We start from the raw sequence: 15,636 nt of genomic DNA on the forward strand, positions 1-15,636 counted from the left end.
GTAAAAGCAGACCTTTTAGCATTGAAAGCACTGAAAATACACAGAAATGCACTTTGGAAAGTCACACTGTCTCACCTTCAGAAAGACTGCATGTCTCCGAAACTGACATATCATCATCATCATTATCACTACCACTCTCGTTGTAAAAGCAGACCTTTTAGCATTAAAAGCACTGAAAATACACACTGCATTTTGGAAAATCACACTGTCTCACCTTTAAAAAGAGTATTCTTCTTCCTCCTCCTCCTGCTCCTGCTCCTTCCTTCCTCCTTCTTCCTCCTCCTCCTCTTCCTCCCTCCCTCCCTCCTCCTTCTCTTCCTTCCTTCCTTCCTGCTCCTCCTCTTCCTTCCTCCCTCCCTCCCTCCTCCTCCTCTTCCTCAGCCAAGGCCGTCCCAGAGGGCCAGGGAAAGGCGAGCGCCGCGCCCCCCAGCGCTTCCCCCGCCCCTCTGGGCAGGCAGAGGCCGACCCAGAGGGCTGGGGGAAGGCGAGCACAATCGGCGGCAGAGCCGGCCTGGGGCCGGTCCTACAGTGCCCGCGGGCCGGATCCGGCCCGCGGGCCGTAGGTTGCCGACGCCTGTTCTAGTTCTTCAAATCCAGGCAGCCACACTTGCATATTTGTTCAACATGAAGATCTTATGGTGGGTCATGAAAGCCTTAACCAGTGTATATGTGCACTCGCATTCTCTCTCCCCACTAAGATTCCACCTCAACATTAGGAGGAACTTCCTGACAGTAAGGGCTGTTCGACAGTGGAACAAACTCCCTCAGAGTGTAGTGGAGTCTCCTTCCTTGGAGGTCTTCAAACAGAGGCTGGATGGCCATCTGTAGGGGATGTTTTGATATGGATTTCCTGCATGGCAGGGAGTTGGACTGGATGGCCTTTGCGGTCTCTTCCAACTCTATGATTCTGTTATTCTAATTTACCTCTCAGAAGCTTTATAAATAGGAAATAGGTTGGATTTTCTTAGCATCTTTGCATGTAGTGCAGGGGCATACAACATGCAGCCTGAAATGCTTTCTCTACCTCATGACCATTTTCTTTACCATCTCTTCTCCTCACAGAATCCCTGTACTTTTAACTGCTGCAGTTGATGCAGATATATGCTGTAAGATGAATATAGAATAAGACTCTTGATTGGGCAAACATTACCTAATCATTGAAAATATTTTCCAGTCCAATCTTAATTTCATCAAATTCACTAAAAATATTTTGAGTCCTTTTCTGCATCCCTTACTGCTTGTAGTAACCTTATTTCACTGAAAGCTTTGATGATATAAACTGTAAGCTATCACACTGCTTTATGTGAGGGCCAGGTTTGTGTAATAGTTACAGTGCTGCACTGAGTATACCCAGGTTCATTTCTAATATCGATTTGGCTACATAGCTTGATACAGTCATATTTTTGCAAATTAGTCTACCTCACTGGGTAAACTAGAGGAAAGCAGGGATATGAATGTAATAATAGATATGTAGATAAAAAGAAGGGTTTGGTATGGAGTTCAGGGTTTCATGATTAAAGGAGCTGACTGCATACCATAATTCTCCTACTTCGATCTAGAAGAGAAAAGTGGTGAAGAAGAAATTCAGAGCAGTCTGTAGTAAAGCCCTCAGTCTAAAAGATCTCTCTGTGGTTTGCAGTTTCCTGCAAAATATTGGGATTGCAAGAATACTGTTGTATCAGAGAGAGGTTTCGCCGCTGCTGAGACCACATGTTTTAGGTGAGGCTGGTGAAAGATTGTGAAACAAGGGAAGAAACAGTGACCTTTGATAACCTTGACAGAAAAATAATAATTAGAGGTGAAAATCTTTTGTCTTCTCTCCTTGTCATAAGTCAGACATAAAGTAGTTTTGAGGGTTGCCTTAGACAACACTCAAGAGCATGGATGTGTCTCTTCTCCCCATTACAGGTTCAGATGGCTGTGGATGTCAAATTTGTCCAGGACACACTGAAAGGCGACGGAGTCACAGAAATAAGGATGAAATTTATAAGGCGGATTGAAGACAATCTCCCTGTAGGAGAAGAGTGAGTCCCAGAGCAGCCCTCTATCTCCTGAACTGGAAAGGATGAGCCAGTACCCAACTGACTGGTTAAGATGATGATCTACTTTATTCCCTTAGGAAGCAGCTGTTTGAATTGTTCTCTGTTATTTCCACAGATTTGTATTAAAGACCTTTGTAAGATGTAGGACACTTTTCATACTCATCAGAGACACATGTACTCATTTCTATTTTCCATATTTGGCTCCATGCAAATGTACAGGATATTAAAACCTTGCAGTTTTGAAAGCGGTTTTCAGAACTGGATCCCAGCTGAAGGTGATCCTCTTGTCTAGCAACATATGAAAAGCATCAGCGTTGCTTCTTGCCCTTTCCTGATCATAGGAATTAGGGGCCAGAACCCAAATATATATCGTTTCGGAGTAGATAGACATTCCTTAATAGTGAAAAAAATGCAGCATATGCAAGCTGAAGTTGTTACTGGATCATGTTCTTGTTTGTTGTTAAGAAAACCATATGCTTTATAAAGGTAAACATCTATCACAAAAGAAGAGTGCTGCTTATTAAATGGTCACTATATGAATAATTTTCTTTGGTCATATCCCAGTTAGATGCGTGAATTTGTTGAAGAGAGAGGATTGCCATGATGGTACTTTGGAGTCCTGACTAGTTAAAGAGTTGGGCAAAGTAGTATAGCACACTGGGGATGCACTGTTCATGGTTTCTCTGTTTAACTAGTGTCAGAGAAAGCTCTCTGTCCATAATAATCTGAGGATATTTTGCTTGCAGCGGCTTTGATTTATATAATTCTGGACGAGAGTTAAATACAAGCAAGTGTTCTGATAGATTCAGGCAACTAGGGCTTCTGAGTTGTTGGCTCATATGCCAAGAGGATACCACTAAGCTGTATGCTGTCCTGAGAGGCATGGTAAGGGGGGAAAATACTGTGTTAGTCAGGCTTGTGTGATTGTATCAGTGTGCTAAGGCTTTGTGTATTGAATCAATGCATGGATATTGGAGAACCCTCTAGACTTTTTAAACAGGGAAAATGAATATTGGAATGCACTCATGAAGTAAGTATGAGGCTCAGATTTCATTCCACTGACTATGTATAGATAGAAGATCCCATCTGTGTATATCATAAAGCCTAAACCTCTCATTAAGCAATATAATTACTATTAAACCTAGCAGATAATTCTCTGTGAAAATGTAGAGGTTTTGTTCAGCTGATGTATACTGAACTCGTTTCTTAGAAATTTCCACCTTCCTTCAAGTGACACAATTAGTAAAAGCTACACTCTTTTGGAGTAACGGCATGTCTTAGGTCCAAGCTAACACCTGTGCTCAGCATAATGCTGAATTTGGAACCATCAGAAATCAAGTAGAAGAGTGTAAAGAATAGATTTTAGATGTAGACACACCAAATGCCTGGTGTAAGAGCTGCAGGCCATTGCCATAATTAGGCTGAGCCTCAAGTTGGAGGAAGGTACTGTAGACCTGTGTGTGTTGTGCAGTACCAATACAGCTTACTTGACATACGTAAGAATGGAATTTGAATTGTCTTTGAGGCCTTTTCTCAATAGCATGTTAATGACACTTGCTTAGTTATTTTTATGGTTCTTCCCACCTGAATTTGGCTCCAGATGGGTAAGGTAAATCCTATTCTGCCCTGGACTTCACTTTCAGCATGACTGTGGAGTTAGTAGCAAAGAAAGCAGAGGCGTGGAATTGCTCTGCATTGCAAGAGCACTTATCAAAAGCTGGCGCATCTCATGTCACAGTTCTATCTTCTTCAATGAAAATTCAGCATTCCTGTTCCCAAAGACATCATTCCTTTGTTTGGGGGAAGGATCCAGTGTCCCCAAATATCTTTTTTTAACGTTGTTTCCTGTATGATATTTCAACAGATGCACTGAGTGATAACAGATGGGTGAACGGGTATAATTTAAATGTTTTTGTCATTCATGTATGTTGCATTTGTAAAGCTTTTGAAGGCAACATTTTGGAACTTACATTAAAGATACTGTAACTGACTGTCTTAGTAGTTTTGCAATTGGATTGAGGGATAAGTTGGGAGAGTCATCATTCTCTCACACTGCAGGAGAAAAATTGCCAAGAAGCGCTGAAGTACATTGTCTTTGAAAGCGTGGATTTGGGGGATATAATTCTCTTAATCCCTCATTCAGCCTGGCCAGTAGCCATGCTGATGGGGGCTGGGGAGGGGACAGTTAGTTCAAAAAAGTAATTGCTTCAAAATATAGAGTGACTTACTCTGTGAAACTATGACAGTCCTCATGCCCTTGATAAATGGCTTTCTCAAATAATTCTTACACAGTGGAATGGGTTTCCTGTTCTTTTAATTGTATCCTACCTCTAGATGTCTCCAGTTACATGCAGGAATTAGCATTCAGAAGCTGTGTCAAAGAGCCAGCATTGAGTAATGACTTGAGCATTATACTGCATCGCTGGAGACCAGAGCTCAAATCGATGAAGATATTGAAATAGTTAAAGATTTTCCATACCATGGCTCAGCCTTTAATGAGAATGGAGACGAGTCAAGAAATCAAAAGAACTTGAAAGGCAGATGAAGGAACTAGATAAGATCCTGTAATGTAAAGATATATCATCAAGTACTAAATTAAAGACTGTCCATGCCATTGTATTTCCTGTTTCACTATGGTTGTAAAAGCTGGACAGTGAAGAAAGCTGATCAACTCATTTGAAATGTGTTGGGGAAGAGTACAGATAATGTGGACTGGTAAAAGGACAAATAAATGGGCCCTAGAACAAATCAAGCCTGACAAGCTGACCCTCATACTTTGGCCATATCATGAGAAAACATGGCAAGGTAGGAGGTAGGAAAAAAAGGAAGCTTGTAAGATCTGAACAGGGCAGTTGATGAAAGAGTGACTTGGAGATCTCTCATTCATTTCATGGGTTCGCTGTAAATTGAAGTCAACAGTAGTTAACAACATCTTGCAAAGACTCCTTAAAGGGTCAAAGCATTTACTCTCCTTCCCTCCCAGTTATTGTGCTAGGGCTTCTCCCCGCTCCTACTAGCTAGAATCAGTTTTGTTGTTGTTGTGTGGTACCGTCAAGTGTTCCTGACTTAGTGGTGGCCCTAAGGCGAACCTGTCACAAGTGAGTTTGTTGGGCAAGATGTAGTCAGAGAAAGTTGGCCATTGCCCTCCCTTAATACTGAAGTGGGGTGACTTGCCCCAAAGTCCTGCTGGGCTTTGATGGCAGGCGGAATACTCCAACTCTGGGTCTCCAAGTTTCATGGTCCAACCACAAACCATATTGCTGTGGGTTGATTAATATTTTTTTCTCTCTCTAAGTGAGAAGAAAAATCCCTCATTTCAGATCGATCTAGAGCTACCTCGGTAATGGCCATACGGAAATATTTTCCCGCTGTGTGTGTTTGAAGACAGTCAGTGAAGCAACTGTGGGGTGGTAATCTAATGCATAACATTAGTGGATCATCAAGGGCCATCCCCTAGTTCTCAGTTTGGCGAGAAAAATCAGAATCGGAGCTGAATCCTGAACTGGCAACCCTAGAATGATGAGCTAGGCCATGAGCATGGTAGAACGGTGGAGCCCAATTCAATTTCACAGAGCTTGGGCAAGAGAGACTTCCATGCAGAGGAACCCCAATTAATTGAAGTCCATATTGGTTGTCTTGCAACCCCAGGTATCAGAAGTTATTGTCACAACTTTGAGAGCAACATATATTAGAAGGTGCATATGCATGCTTAAGTTTTAGACAGGCACGAGTGCATTACTGGAGGGCATGAGTCAACGGTGTGGGCCACTTTCCTGCCATCCGCTGTCATTTGCATGGCATATTTTTGTATTGGCAAAGCAAGCTATGAAAGTGAAAATGGAATTTACTCACCCTTAGGCTGCCCTATAATTATATAAAACAAAATTAGGTGTTGGTTGCTATTTGGAGTATTTTAAGTTGCCAGCTTGAACCCCGCTGTTGATTTTTTTTGGCTCGGGAACGGACACGTCTTAGTACCGTTTAGCGTCTTGTTTTTCACATCAGGAATTTAATTTTTGGCTTGGGTGATCTACGCACAAAGCGGACCTCTATTAGCTTCCACCTTTTCATCGTTAAGAGAAACCGCATCTAGTTAGTTCATATGGGTGCACCAAGAGGAAGATACCGGTTTGCATTGCTAATAGAATGCAAAGGTTATTTTTCTTGGCTTTTGGAAAGCTTTTCTTCCCAGTAAAACACATGGCCAAAGCACACTGCTTGCATAGATATCCTTCCAAAAGAACAACATCTTGAGAAAAGGCAAGCCAATTTTTTTTCTCCTTACGATTCTTAACCCCTTTAGAGCTGATGAAGAAGCCATGGGACTTTCGAAGCTTGCATTGTGGTTTTGGTTTAATTTGGTTGGCCAAATGAGAATTTTGTTGCCTTTGGTGTTTCTTGTACTTTTGCATATGGCCAACCCGGTTACTCCTGAATATTTTTTTATAGAGGTGAAAGTATCTTTACGGCAGGGTAAAAAAGCTTAATTCCATTTTGAAAGCAGCTGAAAAGTCGATGGCAGAGAGAATTAACGAAGACTCGCGGTGCCAAATCTTGGACGGTTCTGACGGTAATGTTTAAAATTATTGAACTTTCAGATTGAGCCCTAATTGCGGTAAAACAAACAAAAATAATGGGGGGGGTGGGTGTATCCATACTGCAAGCATATAGTGGTGTTGAGGTCAGTTGAAAATAACAGCCTATGGAGGTCTGGGATTTGTAGTTTTTGGAGGGGTCCTTTTCACGGGGAGATTTAATTCTAACCTGCGTGCAGATGCAACAATGCTACATCCTGTGGCAAACTGCAAATCCCAGGAATCCTAGAAGAGCCTGAGGGTCAACGACTGTAATTATTAGTATGGATAGATATATATAGGATTTCTTTTCAACAAGCTGGACCTTTGCTAGGAAAACATACTTGTTGGTTTAAGAAATGTTTGCGCTGTCGACACAAGGGGGTCCGAAGACATCAGTCTATTCGGCGAAATATGCTAAGTCCAAGGTCTGGCCTGGAGCAATTGGTCCATAGGATTTGAGCTTCTAACTGTTTTTCAGATGAGTCTGAGCGCTACAAACATCCTTTGGGCTAGACATTAAAAAAAAACAGCACCCCCCCCCTCCCCAGAGGTGGCAGTGATAACCAGACCCTGCAACCAGCCTGCGGCTATGCCGTGTAAAAATAGTCATGATTAGATACATTGCGTAGTGCATGGGAACGGTTGGGGCGAAGCGGTAGCCGCAATCCTATCTAAGTTTACTTGGATGTGAGTCTATTAAAATCCAGCAGGTGGGTTTTCATTAAAGTTCGGAAGACAATTTGCAACCAGCCAATGCCAACTTCAGCGTCTCACACATTTGCTTCCCCAGGGTCTTTCCGCATGCCCACGCATTGCTCTTGCTCATAGAATCATAGAAATGGAAGACAACACAAGGTCCATCCAGTCCACCCCTCCATCAAATCCACTTTTAATTCTTTCTTTTTAAATACAGGCCTTAGGGTGCAACCGGCATTTAGAATGAATGCACTTTCATGCCAATGTACGGCCATACTCCACTACAGCATCCTGGGTTTTTTAGTTTTGAGGCCCCAGCTGCTGTCTTTGGCGAGAAACCTTGTAAAAGGCTAGAAATCCAGGGGTAGACAGGTGATCTGCAGCACCTAAGTTGGTGTCCCACCACCACTATTTCTAAAGTTAGATGCCCTTTAGTTTCTTTTTTACGCTTTGCGTGTGGTGGTCCAGACTGACATACAACTCTAGCAGGTTGAGGCCAATGTAACTTACAATGACTCCCTTCTATTTAATTCTGGACCTGCCGTGTTGTTGGTTTTAAAAGTACGAAGTGGGCCCCCTTGGGATCCCTGGGGTTTGGTTTCCAGGACCCCGCATGGATACCAAAATCCGATGGATGCCTCAAGTCCCACGTTAAATACAATGGCGAGTAAAATGGTTCCCTTTAGAAAATGGCAAAACCAAGGTTTGCCTTCTTGGAATTTATAGATTTTAAAATATTTTCAAGCCATGGATGCTTGAATCCGTGATTTAAAAAAAAATCCAATGGATATGGAGGCCGGTAATGGGGACGTAGCTCCTGTTGTGCACTCCCTGTAAAATATAGCTCTTGTCCCTGGAGCAAGGATGCTAAGTGCTTGAGAACTGTACATTCCGGAATGTCAGAGGGTGAGCAAATTGGGTATAAATTGCCTAATAATAGTATAGCGTGAATATACCTCCTTACAGAAACCAAAGCATAAGAAATACAACCTCTGCTGTAATCTTCATACCCGGGTGCCATCCTTCCAGATGTGCTGATGAAACAAAGTTTTTTCCTAGCCAGCAGGGTGACGCGGAGGATGGGGGCTGTGGTCCAGCACTCGGCAGGGTGCCCCAGTTGAAGAAGGCTGTCGGCCTTCAATCTCTTGCCCAAAACCCATGCTCCAGTGGGTTGGCTCCAATGCAGCTGGATTTGGGAGAGGGGTGTCTTCGTTTTCGGTTTGCAGAGCCAAACACAGATCGACAGGCTACTTACTACCTAAGTTGGGAGCCAGTTTTTTCAATGGCCTCTTGCAATCTCCTCCAGCATGCTGTGGGATGGAGGGAGCAATAAAGCGTTCAACAACTGTTTGGCTCGCGCATGGAGCCACCTCCTAAATCACCACCCCTCTTCTGCTGGCGCTCTCGGCTGCTTGCTTGGAGGGCTTCCACCAGCCTTATCAGAGAGCATACAAGGGAGGCCTCTCCGGTTCTCCGTGGATGGATAAGTGGGAATGAGTGCCAGTGGCCTCCCTCCTCCTGGGCAATGGCTGGGCTTTTTGCAACGCTCTCAGCCTGGTCCTCTCCGTGTAAGACGTGGGCTCCGTGGCATTTGGGGTTCCTGGGTGGTGCATGTCTCCAGCTGGTTGGGGAAATTAACAGTCCCACAGAATTCAAAGATTCTTGTTTTGGAATCACAGTACCAAAAGGGTCTTTAGCAACCTTTGTATAGATCATGAAAACGATGGAGCCACACTCGAGGACATAATCCACTACATTTGATATCTTGATGAGACATCTGTGCCAAGGACAAGATGCCACTATAAGTACAGAATTCAGAGAAACAGAGTTTTGTTCCCAATTGGTAAGGAATCAGGAAAGGCTGCATGCTATCAACCTTATCCCATTGAATAGAGTGGTGGAATACAATGGTTCCAGTATATACAATGGCAAACCCCCCCCCTCCACCATTCTTCCTTCTCCTTTGTGTCGTGGTCTTTTGATTGTAAGCCTGAGGCAGGGAACCGGCTATTATCCCTTTCTGTTTGTAAGCCGTCCGGGATCCCCGTGAGGGGTGGCATATAATACATCCTATGTTGTGTTTTTGGTTTTTTGGAATTTATATATATGTTAATATGTTCAACCGTGTATGGTTGAATCTTTGGGATAAGGGAATCGTGTGGCTATGGAAGGACAACTGTACCACCTCTGCCTATCCCTGCTGTCCATTGTACGGGATGTTTGGCAACTGTAAAAGGAGAACTTAGCATGCCTGAAGCAGAAGTCTCCATATAGTTACCCTCAGAATGGGCTTGAATTATGGTCATGAAGGTATAGGAAAACCCTTAATGAAATTACAGTTCCATCCCACCCCTCTTTTGGCTGTGTCTGCGCTTCCTTCATAACTGTTATGGGCTTGTATAGGAACGTGGGCTTCCAGGACTCAAAGTCCCACAGAATTCCAATGTCCCGCCTTTAAATGCCCTGAACTAAACTCAGGTTTGATTTCTTGGCAAATGGATTGCACAATGGTGTTGTGTATGGATGCCTAAAATTACAATCAAAACATACAGTAAAAGTCAGGCGCAACACAAACACAACATTGACTGTAGGAAAGGGTGCAGCCTATGGAGAAAAAGGAATCATAAAGGCAAGCAGGCTGAAGGATGCAGATACGGCCTCCTTGGCTCTTCCCAGTAAAAAAGAAATGGCCAGGTTGAATATGAGATTCTGGGGCCTTGCGATCCAAAAAGTGAGTGGTTGATATCATACATCTTGTTTTTAAAACCGTTAAAACGTATTAAGTAAAGTAAAGATAGTTTATCAATGAACACAATGATCTGGTGAAGCAAATTGGGGCTAATCAAAGTCAGTCGTTGTTACATGGTCTGGCACTTAGGAAAGAGGTGTCATTTGCTTTAGTTAGACTTTAGCACACCTGCTAGAAAAGTGTAATTAAAACGGATAAAGAGTATATCACAACGACATCATATCCTTCCGGCTGCTACCTTGCATTCCTTTTGTTACTGATGCACTTTCTCAGTGTGGGCAAAACCCAGCAATAGACTCTCATTTTTGGCTGCTATGCAATTACTGCAATAGTCCCTTTCGCTGCAGTTGCTGCTTCGCAGCAAGTTTAGGTGTCTGAGTGTGTTGTGGATGCAGCTCCTCTCTTCCCTTGCAGCAACAGCTTCCATAGCTTCCCAAAGCTGCTGTTGGTTTTCACAGTCACATAGCAGCCGCTTTGAAAGCTGTTGGTCAGCTGGGATTGCTCGATCCCACCTTTCTCCTAGAAGAATGGCAGTACGGAAACAATCAAACGCAGGCCATGGACTGCCAAAGAACAATTGTGGGGTAAAGTAGTGATAAGAAACGATGCCAACGCGGTATACTTCCATTCTTAAACTAACGGAATTTGTGGCAGGACTGCAGGCTGATGTGATGAAATCCTTAGATTCATGTGATGATCTTGGGAAAAGGATGGTTCTCAGAGCTTGCCGCTGTGAAAAGGCAAGAAGACCTGCAGATGTGCTTGGAAATTCTGAAAACAGAACCAGGTTTGTGATGAGAGTTGTCGTGTGTTATCTACCCCTAGTAAATCGCATTTTTGCCATGAGCTTTTCAGTAGGACCAGCTTAATAACTCTTTTTTCGAGGCCAGAAGTTTTTGCCTAATTAAGGGCTACCTTGTGGCCCGTTTGCATGCCGGATTGTGCTGCATCACCCTTCTGCCTGAGACTGACACGGTGCATCGGAGGGCGTATCTGCAATGTCCTGCGTTTCTCCTCCTCATAATGGGGAACTGTAGGGAATGTTCTGCAATCCCAGAGAATCAACGGATACACCGAATGCAGGCACAAATAGGCAACCATGCAGCAATGCACAAACGGCGTGGCTACAGTTGCGTTATCCACCTAGGCTGTGTCCGAATGGCCAAATAACCTGTCCCTCCCCACTCCTGCATCCTAACAGTGATGAGTCTGGATAAGACGGCCCAATCCTCTGAATTCTGGTAGTGATTGTCAGTTGGACATACAGCACTGGAATCCACCGGATACTGAACATACTTTAAAAATAATCTACGTTGCACGAGATCTTCCAAGAAAATCAGAGCCCAGAATGATTTTTGCGAGCCCTGCAGAGTGTTACATTGTCCCTCTGTGCCACCCTGTTGGCACTGGTGCAAGTTTCTCAGGTCAAAAACAGAACATCCGCCAGGGATAGATGCGGAGTGATTCATTTTTGACCGCAGAAGGAGTGTACCTGCACACTAATTGTAGCAAGATGGCACAGCAGGAACCTGTGCAAACAACGCCAGGCGATCACTCCAGACCCAAAACAAAGGGATGTAGGGGCAGCTTTGGGGCGATAATATCTCCATGCTGCTCCTGAATTATCTGGCTCATGCAGACCATGGCCCTAGAGAAATCCATTAAAACCCAAATGGTTGAGAGTAACGCAACAAGACACTGGTCAATATATTTGATTCATGATTCTTCCTATTTGGGGACCAATCAATAGCAATTTATACCTATGGCATGGCTATGCGTCTGGGACTCTGCTCATGCAACCATGAAATGAAATTCCTGAACTGTACAGTGGCCAAAAATTACAACCATATCCTGTATGTGTATGAACCAAGCAGTGAGTCAGCAAAGTTTTTCCAACTTCTAGTAGTTACGAGCAGTTAGCTCTCAATCTTTCTTGAAAACGCCATAAAGGCGAGTTAGCTCTTTTCCATATTTGGTTAAGGAGTAGATGTGAAGTGTTATCTGTTGCTGTGATGGGGGCGAGTTGGAGCAGAGCTGCGTGGGAACGTGTTCCCCACATTGAATGAGATCATTTAGCAATTCTAAGCGACATGCCTGATATTGTACTAAATTGGAGAGAGCCAGTGTGCACAAGTGGTTGGGCCTTGGGCTATGACGCTGGAGACCAGGGTTTCATTCCTGATTGTGCCAGGAAACTCACTGGATACCTTGGCAGTAACAATTGCTCTCAGCTAAGGTAATGGTAACCTTCTCCAAACAATCTTGCCAGAAACCCCATTATTGTTTTCCATAGGGTTGCCATAAGTCAGAAATGACTGAAGGCACCCACAACAACAAGAGCGTCTGAAACAATTAAGGAATAATCAAGGCTGCCATAAGAGAGACACATGGGATAAGAATGGACTTGTTTCACGGGTTGGGAACCTCTCAGCTACGGAACATGTTCCAAACTTTGGTCGCAACATAAATAAGGCGACACATTTCCCAGCTCACAGGCCCAACAATAGTGAAAGCTACAACTTTTCTCATCTCCTTCGACAGCCTATTGTAGTAAAGTGTACCCTATGGTTGCTCAGGCAATTTACCAAAACACTCTCACTGACATGCATGGGACTTCCAAAGTTGGTGTGCCTTCTTTTTGCAACGTGTAGCAGGCCTTTAGAGAGCGTCGCTAGAGGGCAAAACTCAGCATGCTTCGCATTGGTTGTGCTGCTGGGGTAATTGGAATTGCCTCTAACAGATATAGATGACACACTTGTTCTGTCCTTGTTGTACGAAGCAGCGAAAATAGTCCAATTTTGCATGGACCTACCTATTGCCTAATATTTCCCGTCATGTGATACGCATTCTGGCTAGTATTAAGGGAGGTTCGGGCAGAGGTGGATGTAATTGAGGAAAAAGTAGTGTGTAAGATTCTATAATTTGGTCCTAGTTTTTCGTCCATACTTTCCCTAGCCTTGTGTTGTTCCAACAGGGATGGATCTCGACCTTCTCTCTCTCCTCTCTCTCTCCCAGGAGAAGGTTTCCCTTCCTCAGTGCCAGGCATCCCCCACCCTCCCCTTGCCAACACCCCTACACTCCAGCTGCCCCCCATTCCTGCCCCCCGTTCGATCCTTCGTTTTCAGGCTTGCAAACGCGGTTAGCAGTAAATCGCCAGCGTTCCCCCTCTCTTCCTGGATTTTGGAATACACATCTGTGGTCAAAAAAGCAATCTGAAGAACGAAATAAAAATGTGAGGGGGAAGGACCCCTCGAAAAGTGGCATTGAAGTAAATTAAATGTCTGTCTAAAAAGTAGTTTTTATGGCGGATGAGGAGGCTTCACCCAAAGCCCCCGGCGCGGGAGTAGCTAAGTGAATCCCATGTGCGCTTTAGCAAAACAAATGGCCAAGGCATGCTGTGCCTACTTGGTAAAGCTCTTCTTCTTTGGCACTCAAGAGTGTTCGCATCCCTTGCTGTCTGGATAGGTGCAACTGCATGTACCAACATGCCGGACCCCCCCAGAACCCAGGGCAGGGGATGAAGAGTGGTTTGGAGGCATTTTAGTTATTTAGAGTAGTAAGACTCTGCTCTTCAGCACAAGGTTCTCAGAGCATCGGTTTTGGTGGGTTTTTTCAATGCTATGTGGCCCATGTGCTAAGAGTTTATCCTGTTGTTTCAAACCGCATCTGTGCGGGCATCTTCTCTGAGGGCGCAGAGTTCTCTGAAGATGCCAGCCACAGATCTCTGGGAAACGTCAGGAATAACTCTTCTCAGAACAGCAATACCCAATCCCAAAAACCCACAAAAAACCCTGTTACTTCACCTCCTCAGAGAAGTTTACAAAGTGTTAGTTCTGTATAGGCCAGCGTCTGTAAGGTTCTCCTTGTTCAGTGTTCTTAAGAGTCTGTTAACCATCGGTGTTGCTACAATATTGTGCATCGGAAGTCCCATGTTTCTAGGGATCGTGATCTTCTGCGTTTGCATAGTAGAAGATCCGTCTTGTTCGCTTGAATTTGTATTCCTAATAGTAAGGTGGCTTTTTTCCCAGTTCCTTTAGTTCAACTTTTTATTCAGGTGATTTTTACAATTTCAGCATAGTCCCGGTATCCTCTGATAGCTATGAGCAGGTCATCACATACGTCGAAGAATGTAAGTCAATGTCCATCGTTGGTTCTTGTGTAAGAGCAGCTGTCTGCTTCAGCCTGGTTGAGAAGGTCAACTGTTCACAGCAGCTCTCGAGTTGCTCATTCATGCTCAGGGGGACTGTTTGAGAGCCCCATAGAGCCCCTTCTCAAGCTTGCAGAATAGAGGTGGTTTGTCTGAGCTACAAAGCCTGAGATTTGCTTCAGAAAAATGGTCCTCCTGACAGTTGCCTGCCTTCAGGCTGAACAATATAAAAAGACATGACACAAGGAGAAGGAAAAGTAGTGGAGAGGGGATCATGCCCGCAAATACTGCTGGTTCTTCCTCCCACCAAAGGCCAAGTGATGGCAGTTGGAATGGAAGAGGGCCCTTTCAGATATTCCCTTTGGTCCAGGCAGGTGGAGCGGTACTGCCTCTCTTTCTCCTTCCAAGACCAAGAAAGGTAGCAGTATCCAAGGGGCATTTAGCTAGCCAAATAAAGTGGTTTTTTTTCCCTTATCCTCTCGGCAAAGAGTCTAGACGCACAAAGCCAATTGCTTGAGTCCTGGCATGAGCTGTCCGACAGCATCATTCGTGCCAAGCTCAGAGTAGGGCTTTCTTATAATGGATTTTAAGATTCACGAGTTTGCAATCTTCCCTTTCTTGAATGAAAACAGTGCTGCGTCTTCGAGTCAACATAGGCACTCACATTTTCATCTTCCTCAAGCAGAAACTGTGGAGCGTGAAAGGAACCTATACTCCAAAGACAGTTGCATCAAGCGTTGGTTGGCTGACATTGTTCATTGCACTTCTCCTAAATATGAGGACAAAGGTCCTGCTCGAAAAGCATCCAAATGTTTAAGATTCCGCCGACACTTTACAGATCAAAAAGGGTATGTGAGCCAACACTCAAGAATGTGGTCAAAGACATATCTTTTTTAATGTCGTTGCATACATTATAAATGAGGAAGAACAACAAGCTATTATTAGTAATAAGAGTAGTGGTTGTAGTATATTATATCTCACCCTTCCCCAATGTTTGGGAATTCAGGGTGTGGTACAACATTAAAATACAAGGCATGAAAAGTCATACAAAATAGTACATTAAAAACAATTAAATACTGTAATAATTTAAAATGAATTACATGTTATATTAAATTATCATGTTATATTCATTAATAAGAATATATAATAGTATAATATTATATATATAATATTAATACCACCCAGGAAGGTTAGCTTTTGCCTGACCTACGGGGAAAGGACAGACCAGGCTCCTCCTTTCCCTCTCGTATACGGAGTTAACTGGTGCATGTACTTTTATAAAGTTGGATTCGGTTTGCAGCAACGAGTAAGCTGAGATAAAGGGAGAAGTGGGGAGGAGAAAAAAAGAAGCCAGGAACATTTTTTAAAAGCACTGGAAAAGTCGGATGACAGAGGATTAATTGAGAACTTTTTGGCAAACCGGGG

At 43.8% G+C, this 15,636-nt stretch overlaps 1 long non-coding RNA gene across 1 annotated transcript; it reads left to right on the forward strand.

Moving 5' to 3' along the window:
* Positions 1–1,656: 1,656 nt before the first annotated feature.
* LOC121915487 lies at positions 1,657–4,033 on the forward strand. Its single transcript, XR_006100718.1, has 2 exons — positions 1,657–1,719; positions 1,909–4,033. It is a non-coding gene; the product is annotated as an uncharacterized LOC121915487 (long non-coding RNA).
* Positions 4,034–15,636: the final 11,603 nt, after the last annotated feature.

This window comes from Sceloporus undulatus, chromosome 9, assembly GCF_019175285.1.
Source record: "Sceloporus undulatus isolate JIND9_A2432 ecotype Alabama chromosome 9, SceUnd_v1.1, whole genome shotgun sequence".
In the NCBI taxonomy this organism is placed as follows: Eukaryota; Metazoa; Chordata; class Lepidosauria; order Squamata; family Phrynosomatidae; genus Sceloporus; species Sceloporus undulatus.